The sequence below is a fragment of the Condylostylus longicornis genome, unplaced genomic scaffold, assembly GCF_029603195.1.
Source record: "Condylostylus longicornis isolate FDR11 unplaced genomic scaffold, ASM2960319v2 ptg000055l, whole genome shotgun sequence".
Classification (NCBI taxonomy): domain Eukaryota; kingdom Metazoa; phylum Arthropoda; class Insecta; order Diptera; family Dolichopodidae; genus Condylostylus; species Condylostylus longicornis.
Genome location: NW_026578024.1, coordinates 3,213,611 through 3,223,594, shown reverse-complemented (window position 1 = coordinate 3,223,594; position 9,984 = coordinate 3,213,611). Strand labels below are relative to the sequence as shown.

The window sequence follows — 9,984 nt, the reverse complement described above, 5'->3', positions numbered from 1 at the left end:
CGGATTCCGTAAGCTTTTCAATCTGTATTTGAATCTGTATTTGAATAATGCAAATATAAAGGAAAATATTTGGAGTTAGCAAGATAGTAGCTATTTATTGAAAACCGAGTAAGTTTTAGCTTACTGATGCTATTGAATGCACCAAAAAAATAAAATCATTAAATTTTTTTATTTATTTTAGCCAACTAATTTACATATTCACATCATCTTGTCATTTAATAATAAAAGGTTCTCTTAAGATTTTGTGGTATTTCTTTTGTAATTTTCATTGATATTTTTTTTTGTCTACACAATGTAAGTGAGATTTGTTCCTTATTTTTTTATTAATTTTTATTTATTTCAAATATTTGACTTAATTTTTCAATTTTAGTCATGTGATGATGATACACTAATTAGTACAATATGTATGTATGTATAGATAGTTAAGATTATATTCATATTCAACATAAGATAAATAATTAAAATAATTATACACATAATGCTAACAACGACCTTATACGGAATTTAATTTGATGTACAAAACGTATTATTTTATATATGTAGAGAATTACACTATTATTATATAAACATACAAGTAGTATACAAGTGCATATTTTTTGTAATATGAAAGATATTGCATTCATATACAAGGTGTGTCATGTTTCGCAGCACTATCATTTCTTTTAGGACGTGGTATATAATACTGACACATTTCCAGAACGACATCGACCCGATGATTATGTCAATCACGGTATTCACTGCTTTTGTCAAATTAATCTTATATGAAAATTAATGCTATAATTACTTGCGTTAACAATTGGAACAGGAATTCACAATGCATTGAGATTCACGGCTTTTGTAAATTGTTTTCAAATGACGTTTGACTACAAAGTCACTCTCTATGACTTTAAAATTGCAATAACTCATAACCCGAATTGCCTATACAAATACCTTATTACTGCAACTTTAAAATCGTGATGAACATTCAATTTTGCTAAAGTGAAATGATATTTATATAAGTTTTTAAATTCTGAGTATGAAATAAATTTTCTCTTATACAAAAATTGCAGCTTTGCTGCAAAATTGCGCACATAATATGTAATTTAGCAATTACAATTGATTAAGCTGCATTTACTGTATAGTATTACTATCGTTTTGATATAAAAGTTCCATGAATGTGTACATATATTGTAAATAACGTGCTACTGCGATAGTATAATCACAACCGCTTCGAAACACACTGTGTATAAAAAAAACTACGAAACAATTAATTTATTAATACAACGTAGTTGTGTTGTGTTGTAACTCTCTGACTCATCAAAATAAGTATACTACATAGACATTATTGAAGATTTAAATTTTTGTGAGAATAAAAATTTTCAAATCAGTGTTGCTTTAATTGCAACAACAGATGTCGTACTATTCTTAATTAATTAATTTTATTGCATTTTTGTTTTTATTGCAGTTGTTATTGTTGTCACATTGTTGATGTTATTCTTGTTGTTGTTTGTTATGAAACGATGATAATCACTATTATAATAAAATAAAATATTAATTTAACCTCGTGCGAACAATAAATAAGAAAACAGAAAAAATAATGATTTAAAGATGATAGTTTCCGTATGATTACGCACCGTAATACGTCGTCGCACCGCTACATACAGAACACTTTAAAAATAAAATAAAAATATTGTTTTTGAATTAATTTAAGAAGAACGTAAGCAGCATTTAACCTGTTTTGTTGTAAATAAAATAAAAAAATTAATTGCTGTATTAAGTAGTTATGTAAATATGTAGCATGTATGTACTACTAGTGATGCATAATGATCAATAATACATAATTTTGTTGCTGTTGATAATGATTAATCATCGAAAATGACCTTGCAACTTTGTCCCCATATATAGAGTGGTGGTATGGATAACAATGTTTAACATGTTGTTTCTTTTCTTTTTCTTTTGGTTTTACTTTATTGTTAATTCTTTTTTGAAAATGTTCCAGTGTGAATTATTCATTTTTTCTGTTTAACGGTTTGTTTTAAGTCTGACTCAACTTAGACTTATGAAAATGATGATGAATATAATATTACTTAATCTTATTCTTTTAGTTATTCTATTAAGTGAAGAACTAAGGCCATGCTTATTAAAACGTGAAAAATTTGATGTAGTCAGCATAAGCTAACGATCGCTAAGTGTATTGACTAGTTTAGCGAAAGTGTTGCTAGAAAAATATAAACGTTGCTCTCAGTACAGGTTGAACTTATGTCATTCAAATTATACGAAAAGTTCTGCATTTATTTCCAGTAGCAAAGAGAAAGCAAATATTTAGTTTCAATAAATTCCATCAAGTAGTTCTTTAGATATGGTAAAAAATGTAAAATCTTTAATAATATATATAGATCTTCTTCCCAAGACTTCACTTATCTCAAAAATTGACCAATCTGAGATATACGTTTTTATCAAAATTGATTCTGGCCAAATTAAGACATAGGAGTGTACACACACACCGTTAGTTAGACATACATCTCTTCTCCTGGTAATAGTTTATTTAAACTATTTATTATTATGTTGAAGTTCAATTCCGCCGAAAATTTGACATCCGATATTTGATGCTATCACATAACCTCCCATATTGTTTGCAATGCGATCGGTAATTAATGTATTGTTAAATTGCGTGATATGCATATTTTGTGCTGTACATAACATATAACGTTTACTCATTTGAATGATTGCTTGAACACATATTTTGAAAATATAATTTGTTGTTTTTCGATTAGTGTTCTTTGATTTCACTTTACTTATATTTTGTTATATTTTATCATATAGTTAGATCCATTCAAATAAGTAAGTTATATGAATTTTGGTACGGCAAAAAATTTCACACATGACAAGTTTTTTATAGAAATTCCTTCATATGACAGAGAATCGTAAATTAACTATTTTTGGCTAGTAGGTATTTCAATTTCGATTTTGATAAAATTTTTTTTTTTATGAGTTTACTTTGAAGATAAGATTGAACTTTTCGGCCACACATATGTAAGTCAGGTACAGTAATTGGACTGTTATATTACGGGTCGATTTCTTAATTTCAATTGTGTCTAAAGAATCAACAGAATTACATACTCAAGTAAGTTATTAAGTACAAAAGCACAAAATATATTAAGAAATTTTAAAAAAATATTGATTTGCCGGCTTTGATTCAAATGATAAGGATAGGAGTGCATTGCAATAATTTGTTTAGAGAATAAAACTACATAATTGCATACATATGTGTATGTATGTATGTAAGAGGTCAAAAATTTTATATTTCACAATGTGTATCACTAATTTTGTATATAAATTCAAAATTTCTATCATTTTTTATTTTCATAGCAATAAGAAGAAAATTGTAAATGTATGTGAATGCACGTTTAATAGAAATTGCATTAAAAATTCCAATTGAATGAATGAAAAATTCAAATTTAATTAAATTTGATCTACGAGTATTACGAATTTCCCTTTTTGTATTTTTGTTTTTTTTTTTTCTTTTTATTCTTTTGTTTTCATTTTGTACTTAAAGTAGATCATATATTTGTATGAAAATAGATTTATTGTAAGTTGATGACTAAATCTGATGATGGCTCATCCAAAATGTTGTTTGAATTGCATAAATCTTGTGTGTTTATATGTGTGTTATGTAACATACAGAAAATGTCACCAAGATTCAAAAAATCATTGTTTTGTTACAATTTTGGCTCCTTTTCTATTGTTGTTTATTTGTATATGTATTTGCGTTCAATTGGTTTAAAATAATTGCACTCAGAGCAAATATTTAACCCCGAATAAATTTAAATTATTTTATTACTTATCGATAAACAATCCAAAGCGTAAGGCAAATTGAATACTGAAATTTTAAGAAGAAATTTTTTTTTTCAAATTTATTATTTAATTACAAAATATAAATATTTTTTTTTAATTACAGATTTTCTCTTGCTAAATGATAGTTTATTTACGATTATATGGTTAATAAAATAAATTATTGTAAAGAACATAAAATGTGGGTAAGAACTTTGCATTTTTAATTAGCATTATAACTTTTGCATATTTCCGTACGAATGTAAGCTGTACACATAGCGTAATGAGAAAAATCATTCATTTGTAATGATTTTAGTAACATTTGAACTCATCCGCCAGTTTTTTAAGTGCTTAATGCGATATGCGGTCATGGGTATTCAAAATTAGAACATTGTCAATTCGTGGCGTATTGTAAATTGTATTGCGTGGCTTTAAAATTTACTCCTATAAATTATAACGTCAAAAACAATGAAATAATTTTTTAAGTTCCAACTAACTATGCACGCTTCGAGTTTGAAATTCCAATTATAGGTCGTCGCACGGAAAATTCGGTGTTTTATACGGAATCAATTTTGTTTTAGACAAATGTCAATTAACGTTTGGCAATTAATGATTACTTAAGTGTATTAAAAAAAATTCGAACTTAGAGCTCCTCCATATTAAGTGGTGCGCCATAGATTTTCCCAACCTACTGATGAAATTGTATTGAAAATTAAAATTTTTGAATATAAAGAATTTGTAACTAGTATTTAATAAAAAATTATTTACTTTTTGATATTATGTATTGTCGTGATACATTTATGTATGCAAGTATGCAAGTATGCAAGTATACGAAGTGTTCAAATAAAACGCATATCTTGCAAAGAGTACATATAAACAAACAAACAAATATTTATGGTGGACGCATAGAAAAAGTTAAAAAAAATTTATTGTGCGTTTCTTTTTTTAAAAAGCGTGCTATTAAAAGTTGGACAGATGGAAAATTTTCGGCTAACACAAAAAAAAAATTTTTAATTAAACTCACAAAATAAAAAAGAAAATTCAAATAAAATGTGAATCACATTGAATGGAATTTGTAATGAAAAACCTTAAAGTGTACTTTAGATCAATGGAACACTGACTCTTTGCCAGGAAGTTCTAAATTTGAAGAATTTTTTTTTCTTCAAATAAAAATTCTTTTTATTCAAAAATTTTTCGTAATTTTTGTTAGAGAATTTCCTCGTATTACTCACTACATAAATTATTAAACACAATTCTATTTTCCTGTCGAATTATTTGAGAAAATAGCAAAAAAAAAGAAAATTAAATTTTATAAATTATTTATTACTTATTATTATTATTATTTTAAAAGAGATTCCTTGTAGGAGGTGAAAATTCTTTAAGTTATAAGGAAAACAAAAAACAAAAACTAAAAGAAAAAAAAAATTATTTTTGGAACAATTTTTGGAATTTTTTTTCTATCTTAGGAGAATTTTTTTGGAAGATATTTTTAGAAAAAAGAAATTTAAATTTATTCTAAAAATAAATTCCACTTAATACTACTGCAGCCCATTGAGTATGAAAATAGATAAAAATTTTATTTTTAGTAAAATTTTTTGTTGTGTTTGGAATTTCTGACCAATTTTTTTTTTAAATTATTGAAATTATTGATAAATATTTGAAAATCCTTTGGCATGACTAAGAATTAAATTTGTTAGCTTTTAATTAATATGCGAAAATTTTGAAATGCAATTGTTTACATTTGTAATTTTATTGGGAATGTAGAAAAAATTGTTAAAATTTGAAGTTCGGTATTTTTACAAACAGAAATTTTCATTTTCTTTTAAATAATGAAAATACTCGTAAAACATAGTGGCAAAGTAAAATTTTAGATGAAAAGAAAAATTGTTGTTTTAAATATAGAATTTATATGACTTAATCTCTGATTGCCACAATTTAGGTCATTCACTGTCTTATAACTGTTATGATCGAGCAGTGAGACGTAACTCGAACGTAATTTATGCAGCAGGATTTAGACATCAATTTGTAGACATCATTATTGCGTATTTTGCTTCTATTTTTCTCATTAAACAAAAATTCTCGAAGCAATCAAACTTTAAGCAAAAACTTTCATTGAATCAAACAAATTCAATCAACAAAGTTTACATTTTTTTTTGTTCTCATTCTTTTTGTTTGCTCTCATTCTCTTTTTTGTTCTATCATTTTAGTTTGATTGAATTATTGAATTTAAGAACTATAAGGTTAAATATAAGTATATCAATTTTAAGAACTGAGCTAAATACTGTCAAAGATAGAATTAACACGTTCAAAATTACAGAATACTATACTATTTGGTGTTCATACAAAAAATTTCAAATGAAACTTAAAGACAAATTTGATTAATATTTTAACTTTAAAAAATTTATTAGAAAATTTTTTCGAATCTCAAGATTCTAACTTCTTATACTTTCAATTTGAATTAAATATAATTATAGAGCAAATAATGATACAGTAATCAATTTCCGCTCGTAACTTTAATATTAATGAATAACTTAAAAAATTTCAATTCAAAATCTTCAAAAATAAATGAAATCAAAGCTTTTTTTTTTTGGTTATTTCTGCAATTTGAAGTGTGAAAATGTTTTTCTTCTTTCGCTTCATTTTTTAACACATTTTAGATAATTTACCACTATACATATTGCTTCGTTAACAACAGGGTTAAACATAAAATGCAATGCATAGCAAACATTTTAACAGGTGAACAGTAAAGCTTTAAGACACTTCAAATATAAATTTTCATAATATTGAATACCAGTGAAAAGAAAAAAAACAACAATGATGCCATATCTAATTTTGGCTGAAATACTCATAATCATTAGAGAAAAGTAGCAAAAAAAAAAACAAAAAAGGAAAAGAAAAAAAGGGAATGGAATAAAAGGCAAAAAAGAATACCAAACAAACAAACAACAAAAAAAAAACCAAATGGTTTTGTAAAATATTTTTTAAGTATGTTTTTGGTATGTAGGTATGCCATCAAGCAATCGCCATCATGATTATGTTTAACATCATAATATTATTGAGTATATCCACCTGAATTGTGTGCTTTTTGAATATGTTCTTTTTTTTTTTTGGTGATGTCATTGATATTTTTTAATTTTGGTTATACACTATATTTATATATACATATACATACATATAATATAGAATTTATGAGGTCAAAGTTTTTAAAAAATTTTCTCTTCTTCAATAATTCGTGTCTGCCGATGGTTTGGTTTTGTTTTTTTATTTTATTTATTATTAAGTATATTTCACTACATTCGCGATTTGTGTTATGATTTTTTATTATTATTATTATTTTTTTTATTATGTCTGAAGATGGTTAAATTTATGATTGAATGCTTTTTCAAACAATACACACAATATGTTTGTAAATACTTATAAAAAAAAAACTTGGATATTTTGTGCTTTTTAAAGGGAAAAACGTTAAAAAAAATGAAGAGAAAAATAAATGAGGAGCAAAAAATTAATATGGCAATAATTTATAACGAAAATATATTAGAACCTGTTATATTTGTTAGTTAGGTGGGTTCATTAGGCTTAATATACCTTATGTTATTAGGATTACAATTTTTGTTTTTTGATTTTGTTTGTTTGTTTATTTTTTATTTAATGTTCAATTTAAAGGTCAAATGTATAGAAAGAAATCTTTATTAAGGTGAATTTTTTATTAACAAAATAAATAATTATTTAATTGATTCTTTATAGTGAACTTTTTATTCATAAAACGTGGAAATTTATTGAATGTAAGTCCAATTGTTTGCAATAAACTTGCATAATAGTGCTCAATATATGGCTCCAGGATTCCTTAAAGGACGAAAATATGTATTTATTCATTAAAATTTGGTATTATGTAGCTGCCAGACAAGAAAAGTAATTTTTAAGTAACTCCTGCATATGTACCGAATCCTTACTACTAGAATATCAACAATAAGGATATGGATGCGTTTAATAAAAAAAAAATCAACAATAGGTTGTGATTTTTCGGTTTCATGAAGTTAATAAAACTTTCATAATTTAAATAAAAATAAAATTTATATTTAATCTTATTTTTATAATTAATTTTTAAATTACATATTTATTAATGAGTTATTACAGAGTGTAATGTAAGTTTGCAGCTATTTAATTAATTTTTTACCAATTTGCTTTTGTAAACGTGTTTTCATTCAATATTGTTAAAAAATTTTCAACAATAAATTACTGTTAATATAAAATATCATTGATATCACGTGAATATTTTTAGTAAGAACACGAACCATACGATTGTTGTATTTGGTAATTGTATAGGGAAAACATCAAAAGAAATAATATTTTGTTTAAGTGTGGAATTTAAAGTGGAATTTATTTAAGTAGTGATAAGAACCATTTTATTTTCTTTAATAGAGAAATAATTTTTCTACAATATTTAGAAAATGTTTAAAGAAAATATATATGTAGTATTAATATATTTTATTTAACGGAATATGATTATATGACTCCGTGGCGCAACGGTAGCGCGTCTGACTCCAGATCAGAAGGTTGCGTGTTCAAATCACGTCGGGGTCAAAAATTATTTTTTTTTTATAAAATAATTGTTTTTCTAATTTTTATATATGTATTTTTTTTTAATAAATAAATTTGATCTGATTGTAGTCTTATCAGAATGTTCTTCTAATTTTACAGTTGGTTTTATTACTAAATTAATGACAGCACATAATATAGCAAACGCATTTTATCTTCAATTATTTTATATGGGGAAAGCACAAAATAACAAGAAACCTTGATTTGAGAAGTCAAAGTCTAAGATGAGTGGATGGCATTTTCATGCTACAAACGAAACGTAGATCGACTTAAAATTTACGATATTAATGCAAAAACAAATGGAATTTTATTTTTTGTATTTGTTTTAGTTAGATAATAACAATTTGTTCGCATAGTAATAATATATTGTCCAAGTTGTATGTAATATTCAGTGCATAAAATAAAAGTACCCAAATATTTTATAATGGTTTTTTGTAAATATAAATTTTAAAAAAAATTTATATTTATAAAAAATTATGTTAAAAAATATAAAAAAAAAGAAATACATTTAAAAAATTTGACCCCGACGTGATTTGAACACGCAACCTTCTGATCTGGAGTCAGACGCGCTACCGTTGCGCCACGGAGTCTTATTTTAATTTTGTGTTAAATGACAATTTTCATTATTGGGATTATTGTAATTAAGATTAACATTATTCTACTTACCTTAAAAATGGTAAATAACTTCATTAATATTGAAATTGTTAAAGTGAATGTTATTTGACAAGGATATTTTTTTGCTAAAATATTAAGCATATTTTAATTTCCGTATCTATAATTTTAGTTAATCTTTTCATTTATAAATTAAGAGAAATCTATCCGGTAAATTAATGAGTACAATAAAGGATTGAAGTTTTCCTATGTGTAGTAATTTTCTTCGTGCTAATTAACTCCTTACTACTTAATTATATATGTATTATCAAAGGGAAACATAAATAGTATGTTATTATTTTGAAAATATGCAAAGTGTACCATTACGTTTGTTGCTTGTTGTTAGAATTCACATACACATATTAAAAATTGGTCTTCTAACCCAAACTACGATATAATTGCTTTCAAGAATATTTAATTTTTACATTTTTGATTCTAATTTAACTTAGTAATCTGTTAAAATTCAAAAATATTTTATGGAAAATTTTCAAAAAATATTAAAGATTTTTCATTTCAAAAATAAAATAAATTTTTACAGCAAACTGTTTTAAAATACAAGAGGAATAGCAGTTACAAATCAGCCTTGTTCACTTTTCTGGGTTGAAGAAGGGTTTGATGATTCACATTGTAGCAGTCTAATAAAAAGGTTCCAAAAGATTTTACAAGGAAATTTTGCAAAAATTTGTAAACGAATGGAAAATTTTGTGAACCGTAAACAACTCCACATTAATAAATTAATCTTAATTTATTAATTATTAATTAATCGAACTTCAATTGTTCTGGTTTTAGTAGTAGCGAAGCGGACGGAGACTCCGTCTGACTACCGTTTGACTCGATGCAAATTGTCGATGAAATGTAAAGTTGTTCTAAAGGAAAAATGTTTATTAATTTAGTAATAAAATACAATATTTTTGTTCTTTTAAAACG

General features: G+C 24.9%; 2 non-coding genes across 2 annotated transcripts; one reads left to right on the top strand and one right to left on the bottom strand.

The window, feature by feature from the left end:
• Positions 1-8,319: 8,319 nt before the first annotated feature.
• Positions 8,320-8,391, top strand: Trnaw-cca (transfer RNA tryptophan (anticodon CCA)). The gene has a single exon. It is a non-coding gene; the product is annotated as a tRNA-Trp (tRNA).
• A 533-nt stretch (positions 8,392-8,924) lies between these two features.
• On the bottom strand, positions 8,925-8,996 carry Trnaw-cca (transfer RNA tryptophan (anticodon CCA)). The gene has a single exon. It is a non-coding gene; the product is annotated as a tRNA-Trp (tRNA).
• Positions 8,997-9,984: the final 988 nt, after the last annotated feature.